Source organism: Mustela erminea, chromosome 13 (assembly GCF_009829155.1).
Source record: "Mustela erminea isolate mMusErm1 chromosome 13, mMusErm1.Pri, whole genome shotgun sequence".
Lineage (NCBI taxonomy): Eukaryota > Metazoa > Chordata > Mammalia > Carnivora > Mustelidae > Mustela > Mustela erminea.
In genome coordinates, this window is record NC_045626.1 from 14,388,112 (window position 1) to 14,404,352 (window position 16,241).

Here is a 16,241-nt window from a genome sequence, read left to right on the forward strand (position 1 = left end):
GCATATTGGGCTGTTGAAATATGATGTTACCCATTTGAGTGTATATGTTGTCTGAAGTAAAGATTTTTTAAAACAGGAAGCATCTAATCATCATCATCATCATCATCATCATCATCATCCGTGTAATGATGGGAAGACAACCCCTAAGAGGTACACGAAGCTTGCTATGCGCCAGTCCATCATGTATATGGATTCTTTCCATCCTTTTAACAGCCTGGGAAATTTGTATTACCTTTATTCCCATTTTAGGTAAGGAAATGGGAGGTCTGAGAAGTTGAGTACCCTACCCCGGGGCACACAACTGGTCAGCAACAAAGCAGCCATCTAAACCCAGGCTACCTGGCACAGACTCTTACAAGAGTGAAATTGGAATTCACACTCTCCCACTCTCTGAACAATCAGGTTTTACAAACTTTGTGAACAACTGGCCCGCCCACAGCTTGGTGTGCTGTGCTCCATGCTGGGTTCCATGCTGTGCTCCATGCTGGGATTCATGCAGGGTTCCATATGGGTTTCCATGCTGGGTTCCGTGTGGATTCCATGCTGTGCTCCATGTTGTACTCCATGCTGTGCTCCATGCCGGGTTCCATGCTATGCTCCATGCAGTGCTCCGTGCTGGGTTCCTTGCTGTGCTCCATGACAGGTTCCATGCTGTGCTCCACGCTGGGCTCCATGCCGGGTTCCATGCCGTGCTCCATGCTGTGCTCCATGTTGGGTTCTTTGCTATGCTCCATGCTGTGCTCCGTGCTGGGTTCCACGCTGGGTTCTATGCTGGGTTCCATGCTGGTGCTGTCTCCCCCGGAGTCCTTGTCTTTGCTTGGATAACCCACTTAACTGCCCCAGGCCCGCCACCCAGGGTACCAGGTTCTAGCTGTCCCTACATAGTCTGTTCTCTTTGTGGGCACTGCATTTACTTTCTTTTTAGTGAAAACAATGATGTTCAGTGATACCAGATTTCCATTCGAGTAACACTTTTAGAAGAAATTTGAACCTATTTTTAAAAAAAGTTTGAGAAAGTAAATCTTGTGTTGCATGTATTTTATTGCAGTTTTTAAAAATGAAAAAAAATTTAAACGGTAAAAAATAGTGTGTGTTTTTGGAAACAAAAATTTTGAAGTGTATAAAGTAAAAGGTGGATCTTCTGACTAGCTATGTCGTCCGCGCCCACCTGCACCCTGGAAGTCACATTGTTAGCTTTCTGGTTGTGTGCTTTTAGGACTTTATTGTGCATATACAAGGTTTGTGTATATGTGCATGTGTGTGTGTTCTTCTGAATTCTGTTCTGGGCTTTGATTTTTGCACTTTGTTTCACTATAGATGGCTGTCCGGTTTGCCACTGTGCACTAATTCATTTAGTCTGTGCCCCATGGATGGATGGTTAGGCTCTGTTTTTGGTGTTGCCGTTTTGCCATTACAAAACCTCTAAAGTAAACATCCTTTAATATTCAATTAGGTCACTTTTAATTTAATTTAATTTTTTCTTTTTTTTTTTTTTTAAGATTTTTATTTATTTATTTGACAGAGATCACATGTAGGGAGAGAGAGTAGGAAGCAGGCTCCCTGCTGAGCAGAGAGCCCAATGCAGGATCATGACCAGAGCTGAAGGCAGAGGCTTTAGCCCACTGAGCCACCCAGATGCCCCTGTTTGTTTGTTTTTTTAAAGTAGGCTTTTTAAATAGGATTAAGACCTGAGCTGAGATCAAGAGTCAGATGCTCAATGGACTGAACTACCCAGGCGCCCCTCAAACGGGCCACTTTTGATCTTTACCTTAGTATCTGCTGACCTTGAATAAATGCAAATTAGTCCCCTTCACCAATTTCTACAGGAAAAGGAGATTGTGAGGGAGAGAAGAGGGGCCAGACAATGGGTGAGACCATGCTTCCCACAGAGCAGAGCTTCATAGTTGGGTCCCAGCTGAGAAAAGAGCAAACACCTCATCTTGGCACAGATTTCTGAGGTGATGAGACTGCGATTTCTAAAACCCTGCTTGAGGGAAGCCTCCGAAGTCTGGCGTTCTGTGGAAGAACCTGGCGGGGGAGGGTATAGTTTCTGTCCTCTGTAAAGAAACCCCTGCTTGGGGATGTACATTTTGCTCAGGAAAGCTGTCCTGAGGCTCAGGACTGAATAAAACCCCAGCTGTGTTTAACCTGCTCCTCAGGAGGGCCTCATGGTATGTGGGAGGAAGGTACTAGAAGATTTCCTAGGGTGGGTTTGAAGTCATCATGAGTTTATTTCCAAATGAACTAATTCATCAAACTCTGTGCTTGCTTACTTTGAGGATTCGATCGATCTGAAAACAATTCTCATGGAGTTAAAGGCTGTTGATGGAGACAGGAATATCTCCTCCTCTGAAGACTGAACTAGGGCAAGCCACAAGAAGCAGGGATTATAACTACAGAAACTCAGGGTCGGTAGAAAAGCACCAGGTTCCTCTGCAAGCAGAGGGGCAAGCTGGGAACAAGAGCCTTGGCTGCAAATTTTTATTGAGACCCTTTCCCACATATATTTGGGCATCCTGCCTCCCCCCAACCCATAACAGGTTACCATCTCCCTCCCCACAAACCCACATTAGCAGAACACAGGAGGGACCAGGGGGGATTTAATGAAAATCTCCCCACAAAATGGTCCCCAGGCAGGAGACTGGTGGAATCATCTTCAGGATTAGTCAAGTCCTTCCCATGGACAGGGGACTTCAAATCAACGTTTTGGTAATCTACTCTTAAATTTTAACAGCCAAAGACCACCAGACATTTGATGAAATCTTTTAACATAAAGAGCCCAAAACAATCAAACACACACACACACACACACACACACACACACACACACCCCAGATACAAGGCAGGGAGCAAAGAAAACTTCGCAACAGGGCTAACAAAGCCTTAATATCTTCAGAGACATATGAGAAAATATTAAATTTACCAAATAAGATCAGAATGCTATAAAAAAAGAAAAAGAATAACATGGAAATAAAAATTATGACAGCATTGGTTTGAAATAATCCATAGAGAGAAGAAAGGTAAAGCTGAGAAAGCCCCCTGCAAAGTGGAATAGAAAGACAAAGAATTGTAATAAGGAAGAGAAGAGATTTTCTTGGAAAAATTATGAAGCAAAACATCGTACAGGAAATGAAATGTCATCATAGTAAACCTTATGGTTTAGTTGCTAATAATACTTCTGTTCTAATAAGGACTTAAAATTAATATTTATAGAGTACTGAGAACCCAGCACATAGTAAGCATTATGTAAGTGCTTATTAAAGTACTGCAATAAAGAAAAAATAGACAATGACTACTGATTTAACCAGAAGTTGGGATGTAGCTATTTGGGGAAGATACAAAGAGAAACAGTGGATTTGGGGTGCGTTTGTTCATGCGGATGGGGTGGGGGCAGTGATAATCTAATCATTAAATGCTTATCTTCAATGGAAGGAAATGAACAGAAAATAAGCAAAATTATGCAAGAAATATTAGTATAAGCATATTATTTAGAAATACAACTGTAAATACCAGAAGCAGCTGAAAAATGATGGAGATTCAGGAGTAGAAAGGAAAGGAAGAGAATATTATTTTTTTACATCACAAGTGTATTAGTAATACTAGACTTATAAAATAATATACATATATCATTACATATATTACTTTGGGTAAGTATTAAATTAAAAGTTTAATTTAAAAATCTCCTGGTCCAATCTTTATTCTTTCCTCAAGGTAAGTCTCTCCATAAAACCTATTGTGTCATCAGAAGCCTCTAGAAGGCATCCTGGAAGATCACAACAGGCCTTAAATCACAAAGTCCCCCTTGAGATATGCTTGCCTTCTCAACCTTTTGAGGTTTCAACCTTTTGCCTTTTCAACCTGCCTTCATGCCCTCTGCTTCTGACTTTCCATCACAACTCCCAGTTGTAAAAATGGAAGAACTGGCATGAAGGATATGGTGCTGGGACCCCTCTGCTGAGACTCATGGCTGCCTTGGAGAAATGAAGAACCAGGAAGGTGAAATGGGGACTGGGGGCCCCTCTGTGAATCTCCGGTATAAGCGACCTCTTCAGGGAATTATTAATAAACAAGCATTAGATGAAGCCCTGTAGAAGTCTGCAGACGATGGGGGTGGCGGTTACTCTGCGTATGGTGGCCTCAGGGGCAGGAGCAATGACCCCTCCACATCTACAGAGGACATACCAGGGAGGAGTTTTAGGGGCAGGCAGCTGGGGAGAGGCCGCAGGCTTCCAGTCATCAGTCCCAGGGGAAGAAGGTTTCAGGGACTTCCGCTCACGTGTTCTCCCGACGTGGCGCATCCCACCGCCCCGCAGTCCGTCAGCCACTTCATTTCCCTCGATGCCTCTACCGTCTAGCCAAAAAATTGTGTGTGGTCCTGATATTCCTTTCGTTCTTATTTCTCCAGCTCCATTTTTATTGACAGTTATTACTTTTACTTCTTTTTAATCTGTTCCCTCATTGACCTGTGGCAACTGATTTCTCTCTGCCATTCCAATTCAAGGACCCCTTGAAGCTTGGCAAATGCCCTCTTCATTGTCACCACTTGGCTTTTCCTCCAGGATTTTCCTCTCTCTTCCTCCCTCCCTTCCTTCTTCCCTCCCTTCTTTTCTTTCTTCCCTTCTTTTTATTTTGGGTTTTCAAACCCATAGAAAAACTGGAAGAGGGCATCTGGGTGGTTCAGTCGGTTAAGCATCTGCCTTCAGCTCAGGTTGTGATCCCAGGGTTCTGGGACTGAGTCCCTGCTCTGTGGGCAGCTTGCTTCTCCCTCTGTCTCTCTTTTCTCTGTCTCTCTCTGTCTCTCATGAGTAAATAAATAAAATCTTTTTTAAAAATTGAAAGAATAATACAATGAACCATATACATTGAGCCCATATACCCTTCACCTCACTTTACCAAATAACTAACATTTTGCTGCATTTATAGGTTTGTGTGTGTGTGTGTGTGTGTGTGTGTGTTTTGCCAGAGCTATTTGATAGAAGCTTGTATTATTCGTGACATTTCACCAAAATGCTATATTCTAAGTACTTAAGCAGCTATCTCCTAGAAAAAGGTTATTCACTATAATACATTATTGTTCCCAAGGAATTTAACACTGATTCCATAAGATTGTTTGATAAATAGCTCATATTCAAAACCTTAAATTGTCCCCCAAAATGCCTTTTGAAATTTTGTTGTTGTCTTCGTTTTTAAATCCAGAATTCAAATACATTTCATGAACTGTCTTTGATTATTTTGTTTTTCCAAACTCCCTTACTCTATATTCTAGAATGTTCCATCCTCTTTTGTGGAATTTCATGATCACTGACATTTTCAAAGAGTTCATTCAGACCAATTGTCTTATAGATTGTTTCTCATTCTGGACTTATCTGATTGGTTCCTCAAGTTAAGATTCAAGTTAAATGTTTTGCTGTGTGTTTTGGCAAGACTATCCTATAAATAATGTTACGTTCTTCCAGTTGCATCACACTAGAAGGTATAAGTCAATTTTATCCCATTATTCATTTGGTAACTATGTTGTTGTCTGCCAAATTTCTCCCTTATAAAACCTTTTCCCACTTGTAATAAACAAGTATTTTGAGGCCATGTATATATCCCATTCCTGGGTGCCTGGGTGGCTCAATGGGTTAAGCCGCTGCCTTCGGCTCAGGTCATGATCTCAAGGTCCTGGGATCGAGTCCCACATCGGGCTCTTTGCTCAGCAGGGAGCCTGCTTCCCTCTCTCTCTCTCTGCCTGCCTCTCCATCTACTTGTGATCTCTCTCTGTCAAATAAATAAATAAAATCTTTTAAAAAAAAAATCCCATTCCTGACACCTTTTCACGCAGTGCTTTTAGTATCCTTTGATTATGCCTGCCTTGACCAGTTATTGCATTGATGGCAGCAACGTGGCCATTTTCTAGTTCTTTCTACACTTATCGGCTGGTGTTATTGTGTAAAAGAAAGCTTTCCCTGTTCCTTTTTTGTTCAATACCAGTACAGACCCAAGACTTCTTTTTCCTTTATTCTGTTTTCTAACCCATAGCCTTCATTATTCTTTTTAATGCTCAAATCCACACAAATGTGGCCAGTGGGAGCCCTTTTATACCAGTCCCGGTGTTCTTTTGACATAAACTCACTTAATCTTTCAGCACTTTTTGCTTTCTGACCAGAGATAGCCCAGGCTGGTCTTGTATTTTCCTGGCCCCAGACCTAGAATTAGCCATGTCTCCAAGAAGCGCACATTCATTTTATTTCTTGCAGTATTGTTTTCCTTGGAACACTAGATTCTGTGACCCAAAGCCTCCTCCTTAAAGTTCTGGTTTCATAAATATTTCATTACTTTGATCTCTTGCTACCTTCGTAACTATTCCAATTCATTAATTTTGACTCATTAATTTTTTTTCAGCACACACTGAAATGATCCTTATGTGCCAGGCACCGTGTGCTTGAGGCCTGTAGGCAAAGAGATCTCAGGCCCTACCCTCAAAAAGCTCACACTCTTGAGCTTCTAACTAAGTGACTAACTAGGTGGTAATTAGCTTCCAAACAGGACTCTGTGAAAGTAGAAAACAAAACAAAAAAACCCCACTTATTGTAGGAAAGCGAGCAGCAAGAAAAGATCTGCTACCCACAAATAAACAGCCATCACGTGGACAGCAGCCGTGCCAGCACTAAGGGTACATGCTGGAAGGAGTCCTTCCCCAGGTAAAGCGTTGCTCGGGACTGAGAGTACAGTAGACATTGGCAGAACCCAGGGCTGGCAGTGTTGACTCTCAGAGCCCTTACTGAAAGAGCCACTGAACGATACCTACTTCATAGAGAAGAAAATGAAACCAGAGGTGTGGAATCGGGAAGCAGTGGTGAATAGATTGTTAAAACGTATTGGACTGGGCGCCTGGGTGGCTCCGTTGGTTGAGTGACTGCCTTCTGCCCGGGTGATGATGCCGGAGTCCTGGAATCGAGTCCCACATTGGGCTCCTGGCTCCATGGGGAGTCTGCTTCTCCCTCTGACCTCCCCTCTCATGCTCTCTCACTCTGTCTCTCTCTCTCAAATAATCTTAAAACAAAACAAAACGTATTGGATTGACTGTCAAAAATAGTAAGCTAATTCTTCTCTGTATTTTGAAACCCTTGCAAATAATATATTAGACAAATGTTGGGAAGATGGGAAGTGGGGGAACTTTGGGAAGATGTTACAGTGTTGAAGGTCCTTGTCTTGAGGAGGAGGAGGTTAGAGATGCTGATTGGATTTGGACTTGCTTAGAAAGACTCACCACTCCTCCTCATCCCTCATGGCCTACATGGGACCAAACCTCCTCCGCAAGTCTTCTCTAATTACCTCTTACTCCTTTATCTTCTCGACTCCTCCAGCACTTAAAGCCTGTCTGTGCAATTTAGCACTGAACTCTGCGGTGTTGCTTGTCTGCTAAGTGCTGAGTGCTCGGGCTCGTGAACCCGCATCTATTAACAGGCAAGCGTGGCATCAAGGAAAGGGTGCCTGGCCGAAGCCCTGCTTCTGACACGGCCACTGAGTCCCATTGTGAGCTTGGACACATTACCAGCCTCTCTAGGTTTCTGTTTTCTCTTACCAGTCTGTCTGACGAGAGGACACGGTGAGATTGCCCCTAAGATTTATTCCAGCATTACGAATCTATGATTGGTTCTTCCACTCCTGTCTTATGGTTCCTGGAGAAGAACTGTCCAGAAAGATCATCCTGTAAATCGGTCTTTGGGGAGAGCCAGTGAGCAAAACATCACAGCACCTCTTCTCCAGTGAGGGGCTTTCATTCCTCTCCTCTGTCAGACTCTCAGCCAGGCTTGCTCGTGGACTGGAGGAGTTCTGACAACACTGACTCCATCTCTGGCCCGCCATCTTGTTTGGGGCTGTGTTCCAAGGCCCATGGAAGTTAACACATGCCCAGACCAGAAGGAGGGAAGGCTTGTTTTCATCTTCCCTGAAGTGCTTCACAGGTGGCACCACTTCGGATAACCAGTATAGAGGCTTGACACACAGATGGCGCCATTTTTAGATAATGACTCTATAAAAGCTGGGGATTCAGGTCTGTACTTGGCGGGGAGTGACTGCGTGGCCTCAGTGTTGTTTGTCGGCATGGTCTCCGTTCCTCTGTCAGTAAGTAACTGTCAATGCTATGGAATGGCTTACTTTGTTTTTTGGGTCTGAAAGTGCCTTCTCTGGAGAATGCAATCTGTTCTAACAGAGGCCATTTCCTGACATGGCTTCAGGTGGGTCCCAGTGACTGGGCTCAAGCCAAGGGGTGCTTCTGGTCATCGGGGATTTCCTTATTGGTATGCTGGGCTTATTATTCAGTGTGTCGCAGCCTGTCGTGCCTGTGTTGCATGTTTTGGTCCTCCTGCCCCCCACTCAATGGCTTTCTCCCTGGATTCTGAACCAGTGACTTAATCCAACCTTTGATACCTGCCTGACTCATGGAGTCCACCCCAAATCACATACCTCTGCCCCATGTCCTGCTTTTAGAGGACTGTTTCCACCCCAGCCGACACCTCCCTGGGTGGGATTACTTCACTCCTGTGCTTTTCCCTCATTCGGAGTTGTCAGCTTTTTTGTAGCTTTTAGGTCCCAGATGCTCACTCATTATACATAATACAACGTGACAGCAAAAATCATGTAATTCTTAAGGACTTGGGAAACTATTTGAGATGTAGCAAGTTATTGCAAAAGTGTATGAGGTACCTCTCTTTATTGGTCTGTTCTGGTAATCTTCTCCATAGACTCAAGGTCAGGCATTAACAAGGTCAGAGGGGGGTGTGTTGTGATTGGGAGCAGTCAACACACTGCTTCTCACAAAAATAGCAATGTTGATTTGGTTGCACATCTCCACCTAGATTCCCTTCGTCTGTAGTTTAACAGCAGTCTCTTACCCAGAAACCATGGCTATCTTGTTTTTTCATTGGGTGGCAACTTCTGATGGGCCAGATTTATATTCCAAAGAGTTACCTGCAGCAAGAGGCAATACATGTTATCCACTGCTCCATAAAAATTTAGCACAAACTTAGCAACTTAAAGCAACACACACTTACTGTCCCAGAGTTTCTGTGGCTGAAGTCAGAGCCTGGATTTACAAGATCCTCTGCTTCAGGAACTCTCACAACCTATGTGGGTGAGGGCTTTGGTCTCATCTGAAAACTTGCTTGGGGAAGAATCTGCTTCCAAGCTCAGGTGATGTTGGCAGAATTCATTTCCTGGAGGTCTGTTGGACTGAGGGCCTCCGTTCCTTGCTGGTAGGCGACCAGAGGTTATTCTCCGTTCCTTATGTGATGCAGTTGTGGGAGCAACATCCTGTCCCCTTTGCCATATTCTGTTGGTTAAAGCAAGGCATAGGTCCAGTCCCTATGCAAGGGGAGGGGATGACCCAGATATGAATATCAGGAGGCCAAGTTCCACAGGGTCAGGGATGGGCGGGGGGGGGGGGGTGGCGCATCTTAAAATCTGCCAACCACTGGCAGTAAAGCACAGTGGTTAAGACGTAGACTTTGGAGTTGTCTGTCTGCTTTCAAGCTTCAGCACCAACATTTACTACCTCTACTTCTCTGTGACTCAGTTTCCTCATTTATAATACAAGGGTATTAATAGTACCTACCTTACCAAGTCGTTGTAAGGATTAAATGAGTTATTATACTTAAGGTTCTTAGAACAGCCTGGCACACAGTGCCAAGTAATGGTTAGCTACTGTCACTTTCTCTTTGCTGATGCTCTTTCTGGAAAGGTGGGGGCAGCATAATGGTGAGCTCTACCTTCTCTCTCAGATGACTTCACGGTCTGAAGCAGCGGCACTTCTCCGTCTTTTCTATACACACAGGATGTGCACACAGGAGTACACATAATTACAAATAAACTGCGTGTTTTACATCTGACAAATTACTTCCTATTGATTTATGTTGGGTGCCTCAAGGGGAAGGTGGGATGCCACAAATGATAAGTAAAGTGGCTACAGCCAACTATTCAGACAGAAGAGTCTCTGGGGACAATTTGATACTCTACAAAGTGGTTTCCTCTTTAGGAAGAGTTAAGATCGGACCATCAAATATTTATGGGTCTTTCGTGGGAGCTGTTGTCCTTCAACTAGTTTGTGGAGTCCATTTTAAGAGTTCTGGATGAAAACTATTGCTTTTGGTGTGGGTTCTGTGTAGAAAATGATCTTTAAAGATTTTTCAGCTCTGTGATTGAAAGAGTAGATTGGCTTGGCCCCTATGGCCGTCCGCAGGAGGAAATCGTAAGAACTTTGTTTACAAAAGTGATGTGGGGTATTAGGAAGGAAAGGAGTTTTAGAACAGACCCAGAAAAATCATAAACTCTATCTCATCACGTTAAGAAATATGGTTTAAAAAAAAAAGAAGATTTCATCATTTAAAGCCCAAATGAAGTGGGAGGAACCATTGTAGTTCCTTAACTTCAGAAAATTTGGCAGAGGACAGATTTTGTCTAATGCCACTGCAGCAGTGAGGGCCCAAGATGTGTCAGCCGAGACAGATGCAAACAGCTGGCACTAGGGCCATGCCAGCACGACAGAGCGGAGTCAGCCTGCACTGAATGCTCCCAGGTGTGTCCGTTAAGATGGCGCTGAGCTGCAAAGAGCAGACCGCCTGGCCAACAGGACCCCACACGTAAGGGGTGGATTTGCCCATCTGTCACATGCAACAAAGGGGTGGAGGTAGACCATCCTGGACAAGGAAAGCAATTGTAAATGTCTCCAAGCACCGAGTTCTGCTTATCTTTCTCTTCTAGCCTTAGCAAGTGACTTTTATTTTTCATGATCTCCAGAGAGCTGTTGCACCCCAGGTATCCTACCTATATTATTATTGTTGTTGTTATTATTATCATTATTATTTATTAGAGCACTCTGGGGGTCCAGGGGCGGAGGAAGAGCAAGTGAGAAAGAATCTTAAGCAGGCTCCTTGCCTAGCTCAGAGCACAGTGACCCTGAGATCATGACCTGAACCAAAATAAAAAGTCAAACACTCAACCAACCGAGCCACTCAGGTGCCCTGATACCATACTGGTTTTAGAGAAGAAAAGGAGGCACAGTGGCCCAAGGAGCTGTTGCTAGCTGAGTCACTCCCTTTAAAAAAAAATTTCCTCTGAAAGGTCTACTTAGTCATTTCTATTAGATCTGTCTGCTAGAAGTGTGTGACCTCGCCGTGGTTAGCCACAGACAGGCCACTGAAATCTTTTCTTTCTGACCTCCTTAGAGAAGGGACACAAGGGGAAAAAGGTTGTGAATGGATTTTGGACTTCCAGTCCACAGAGTTGCCATGGTAATATCTGGAACTCTGGGTGTCCCTTGTCATTCTTGTTTGCATATCTCTGGCTGGGTTTTCAAACAATTGCCTTTTTCTAGAGCAGGCACCAGTTGAAATGTTTTTATGGGTATCAGAGAGTTGGGTAATTTGATGCTAATAATCAGCTGAAACATGCAATAAAAAAAAATGATTTCATACCTGGTCACACCCACCTCCATGTCCACAAAAGATTTCCTGCTCCTAACCTTGGGTGCAATCATGTGAACAGTACAACTTTTAGTAATTTGTGCCTTCCTGCTAGTGGCCAGGAGGAATGAACATAAATATTTTCTTGCCCATAAGAGCTGGTCTGCATCATGGAAACTTCTAGCTGGCATATGGTGGTTCTCAGCCAATCTGTGATTGAGCAAGTGCACAGTCTCCTCCTCTCGGACTTGCTTCTTTCCCAGGGTCACGAAGGCCAAGGGTAGTCAAGCAACCTGCTGGCATCTGACATGAAGAGTCCGCAATGCTACTACTTGGTTTGCATTAGAAGGTGGATGTGTTGGTCAATAAACCCAGTGTAAGCACTTCACTTAGTATCCTGGTAAAGTGCGGCCTCAGTTGTCTGCTTTGCCGTATTGTCTGTCTTACACGGGGAGCGTTTCCTAACCCACTTTGACCACGGCGGTGCTCGTTTTGCACAACTGAGATAAATTGCAGGGAGTTCTTCTGGGTGCTAAGATGGCAGGACAGAGAAAGGAGGCAGGAATCTGATTTTTTCCTTTGGGAGGGGCACATGGCCAGTCAGAGTCACTCAGCAAGGGTGGCTGTGGTAGGAGGGAGGGGGGTGTGATGGGGAAGAGAGCTAAGTCTGTAAAGATCAGATACTCTGGCCCGATTCCCATTTAGGAAGATTCCAAGTCTTTGAGGAAAATACCTATCCTGGTCATTAAGCAAGCTTGTAGAGCATGTGTAATGAGACAGAAACCAAGTGTTCACTCAACATTGGGTCAAACTGCTTTGACACTTCATTGACAAGAAAAATAAAATGCTTAACTGAACCAGTCCTATAAATGGAGGTGATTTTTTGAAAAGAAAATAATTTCAGAAACACTATTTAGACAAAATATTGTCTTGTCCCACCCAGCCTCTGGGAACTCTAATCCTTTAAAGGCTATTGATTTCCTTTTGTTTGATGTGGCAAGGCACGCTTTCTCACGACTCAATTAAAACACATTTTTTCCAGTGAGCAACGGTCTTGATCACATTAACATTCATGAGATGGGCCTGTGTCCCACTTGTTTTTTTAATAAAAGACCTAGAATCCAGGGATATTATTCAGTCGAAGTGGCCCATCACCCTGGGACAACATTACTGTTGCAATTCCATTAAAAGCACTAGCAATTGGAAGGGAAGTAGCAATAATAAAAAATTGTTGCTTTTAGGCAACAACTAGAAAATGCTTATTGTGAATATCCGCTCTTGCCTGCTTAATCAAGAAGAGAAGCAGGCATGCTCTGGGCAGCAGGAGATGCTGCAGAGGTCAGCAGGGAATAGGATGTGACGAGGCCAAAATCTTACTCCTAAAGGAGGGAGGTACCATGTTATTCTTCTAGTCTCTCTTCCAGAGCTTCCGTTCCCAGCTGGAAAGACCCAGCTCTTGGTTACATACTTGGACTCCCTCTCCTCTTCCGTTTTAAGATACCAAATGAGCTCTAGGCCAAGTAATGTACAAAGATGTCTTCTGCATTTGTTTTATTCTCACTAGAAACCTAAGAAGAAGCTACTCTACTCATTTTATCAATAGATGTCAATAAGTTTCTCACTCAAGGTTATACTCTCAGTAAATGGTGGAAGCCAGAGTCCAAATCCGATCCTTGAGTCACAGAATGACAGAGAAACCCTCTTGAGCAGTGTTGTAGTAGAAGGAATTAAGCAAGAGCAAGGGTTCTAGAATCCTCTAGCAAGGGCATCTGAGGGTGAAGAAGGGTTCACATGAGGGATGGCCACATGACCACAGATTGGCTGGGCACTCCTGTATGGAGAGCACTGATCAAGGTCATGAAATAAACTTATACTTGTAATCCTCTTCCTGAAAGCTTATCATTATCTCGTTGGTTTTTTACCCTGATGGAAATTTTCACTGAGTCTTGCTCCCTGGAGTAGAGTTTAAACATGGGAAGAATAAGCTGTGTGCAAAGGTTTACGTTTTAGCCAGAATACGTACCAGGGAAAATATGATTTATTAGACCTCCTTTTCCAGATTACTTCCTTGGCTGTACTGACAAGTGCCCCCTATATCATAAACACTTCTTAGCTCAGGCTGCTATAACAAAATGCTAGAGACTGTGTGGCTTACACAATGGGAATTAATTTTCTTGTAGTTCTGGGTGCCGGAAAATCCAAGATCAAAGTTCTGGTGGGTTTGGCTTCTGGCAAGAGCTCTCTTCCTGGCTTGTAGAAGGCCACCTTCTTGCTATGTCATCACATGGCAGAGAGAGAGAGCAAATTCTCTCCCGTCTCTTCTTACAATCCTATCATGGAGGCTCTACCCTCATGACCTCAACTAACTCTAATGACCTCCCAAAGATCCCATCGCCAACTACTATTACACTGGGGATTGGGGCCTCAACTTTTAAATTTGGGGGTACATAAATTCAGTTCTTAACAGTCCTCAACAATGTCTTTCTCAGGCCTGATGCTTAGGGCACAACAAAATCTTTATCCAGTGTGAGAAGCCCCAGTGAATCCAGCATGGCCAGCGCAGTTCTGCAAGACTAGGGCACATCCAGCTGCAGGGAGAAGGAATCTGACACACATTCTCAAGGGTGGCCTGCTTCTGGATCCTCACACCCAGCTGTCTTCGTCTGTCCCAGCTGCTCTAACAAAAACAGCATAGACCAGGTGGCTCAAACAATAAACATTCATTTCTCATAGTTCTGGAGGCTAGAAAGTCCACGATCAAGGTGACAGCAGATTCAGTGTTTGGTAAGGACCCATTTTTGGGCTCACAGATGGCGGTCATCTCACTGTGTTCTCATGATGTGGAAAGAGCAAGAGAATTTACTGGAGTCTCTTCGCATTTATGAGGGCACTAATCCCAGCGGTGAGGATTTCACCCTGGTGACCTAATCAACCCCCAACCCCACCCCCCCACCACGTCACATTGAGGGAAAAGGTATCAACATGGGACTTAAGAGGGATACAAACATTCAGTTCATAACAGCCTCTTCCTATCTTCGGTTCTCCTCTGCGCATCTGATTTCTCCTGGTTCTCTGCTAAGTCCCAAGGAGGGTCCTACAAATGTCCTTCTTGAGAGGAAGTGACATGCTTTCTTTGTGTCCTGCTTGCATTCTGAGCTGGACTCCGCCCATCCCTGGCAGGCAATAGAAGTGCTAAATGCTAACCGTCCTGATTCCAGTGCACAGAATCCTGTGCATCCTGCTGTGCCCCTCCCCCCACTCTTTAGTCCACAGCAACTTTCTTCCCCGGGGCTGCTTTTCCCTTGTTACCAGTCCTTCTCCTTGGGTCCCTGGGTTCATTGTCTCTCTTACAGTCTCCTGATTAATGTCTCAACCATCATTAACGTGCTTATACCACATATAATTCACATGAAGAAAACCTACGGGGAGTAGACACTTGGGAAAGGCATGGAAAATGCAAGGCTTTTCATCCATCCTGTGAACAGATTTTTATTTAGAAGAGGCATTTTGGGGGGCCCTGGGTGGCTCCTTTGGTTAAGCAACTGCCTTTGGCTCAGGTCATGATCCTGGAGTCATGGGATCGAGTACCGTAGGGTCCCTGCTCGGCAGGAGTCTGCTTCTCCTTCTGACTCTCCCCCTTCTCATGCTCTCTTTCTCAAATAAAGAAAATATAAAAAAAAAAAGAAAAAAAAAGAGGCAGTTTTTTTTTCTTAACCAAAGAACACTTAGTTACTGCATAATGAATAATTAAAAAGCCTCTTCTCGTGATCAGAGTCAGGAGTTTTCTATATTCAAGTTAATCCAGCTTCTCTGGCAAAAGGAAAATCCTTATAAAGGATAATACCAATATAGCATTTCTAGTTAATATGGAATCTCATTCTTTTATTGAGTGGTTCAGAAATGATTATCCTTTCTCTTAACTGGGTAAATGAAAAATGTAAAGGGAACTACAGTAATGACCTTGGAGTTTTCTTGAGGCAAAGAGGCTTCACTGTGGCCACCCGTGTCTGTGGCCATTTTGGGGTAATGTGGCACCGTCCCTCAGTAATAAGGGAAGAGGACACGAATAAGGACAAAAGGAAACTTAGCCTGGAACTTGGTGTTTCTGCTTAATTAAAATTACTGCTTTCTTACTTCTTTGAGAGTTCAAAGACCTAGGGTGATTTCCCCAAATGGTTTCAGCCTAACCTGATGTAGAAGGAAGATGAGAATTAATGGCAGCCTCACTGGAAAGTTTCAAGTCCAATTAGCTCTCAGGCTGGCTGAGTTTTGTTAATTCATCGATGGGATTCTGGGAAGGCGGGCAGGCCAAGCAAGCAGTAAGAGCTAAGTTAGAATGAAGAGCACAGGGAAAAGCAACCAACCAAGGTGATTTGTTCCACATTCTGACCCACCTGGCACATAAGCCATTACCGATTTGTTACCTTGTTAACCGGCTGCACGAGAAACTTGGAATAGTGGCCCACTTACACTTCAGATTAATTTTCTGTAACTTAGGATGCTGTAAGTAAATGGATTAAAGAACCATTTGATCTTCAAAAAGAGGTTTATGGTTGCTTTGATGATTAAGTACCCAGGGGACACAATGGATTATCATGGATAATGGATTTGGAGAAGTAGGATATTAAAAATGAACTCTCCTCCCTAGCCCTATAGAGATGGTGCTAAGAGGTTATACAGGGACTAGGTTAACTCTGTCATACACTCGAATGAACAGTAGAGATAAGCAGAATGAACTTAGCCAAGCCAAGAGAACCCACTTCTCTCACTCCCGAGAGAAAAACTGAGTCTTACCGG

At 43.8% G+C, this 16,241-nt stretch overlaps 1 long non-coding RNA gene across 1 annotated transcript in view; it reads left to right on the plus strand.

Moving 5' to 3' along the window:
- The window catches only part of LOC116572046, a 34,426-nt gene extending 19,510 nt beyond the window's left edge, over positions 1-14,916 (plus strand). The window contains exons 3-4 of the long non-coding RNA XR_004278105.1: positions 77-249; positions 14,798-14,916. This is a non-coding gene — a long non-coding RNA (uncharacterized LOC116572046). The remainder of the gene's footprint in view (positions 1-76; positions 250-14,797) is intronic.
- The last annotated feature ends 1,325 nt before the right edge of the window (positions 14,917-16,241 follow it).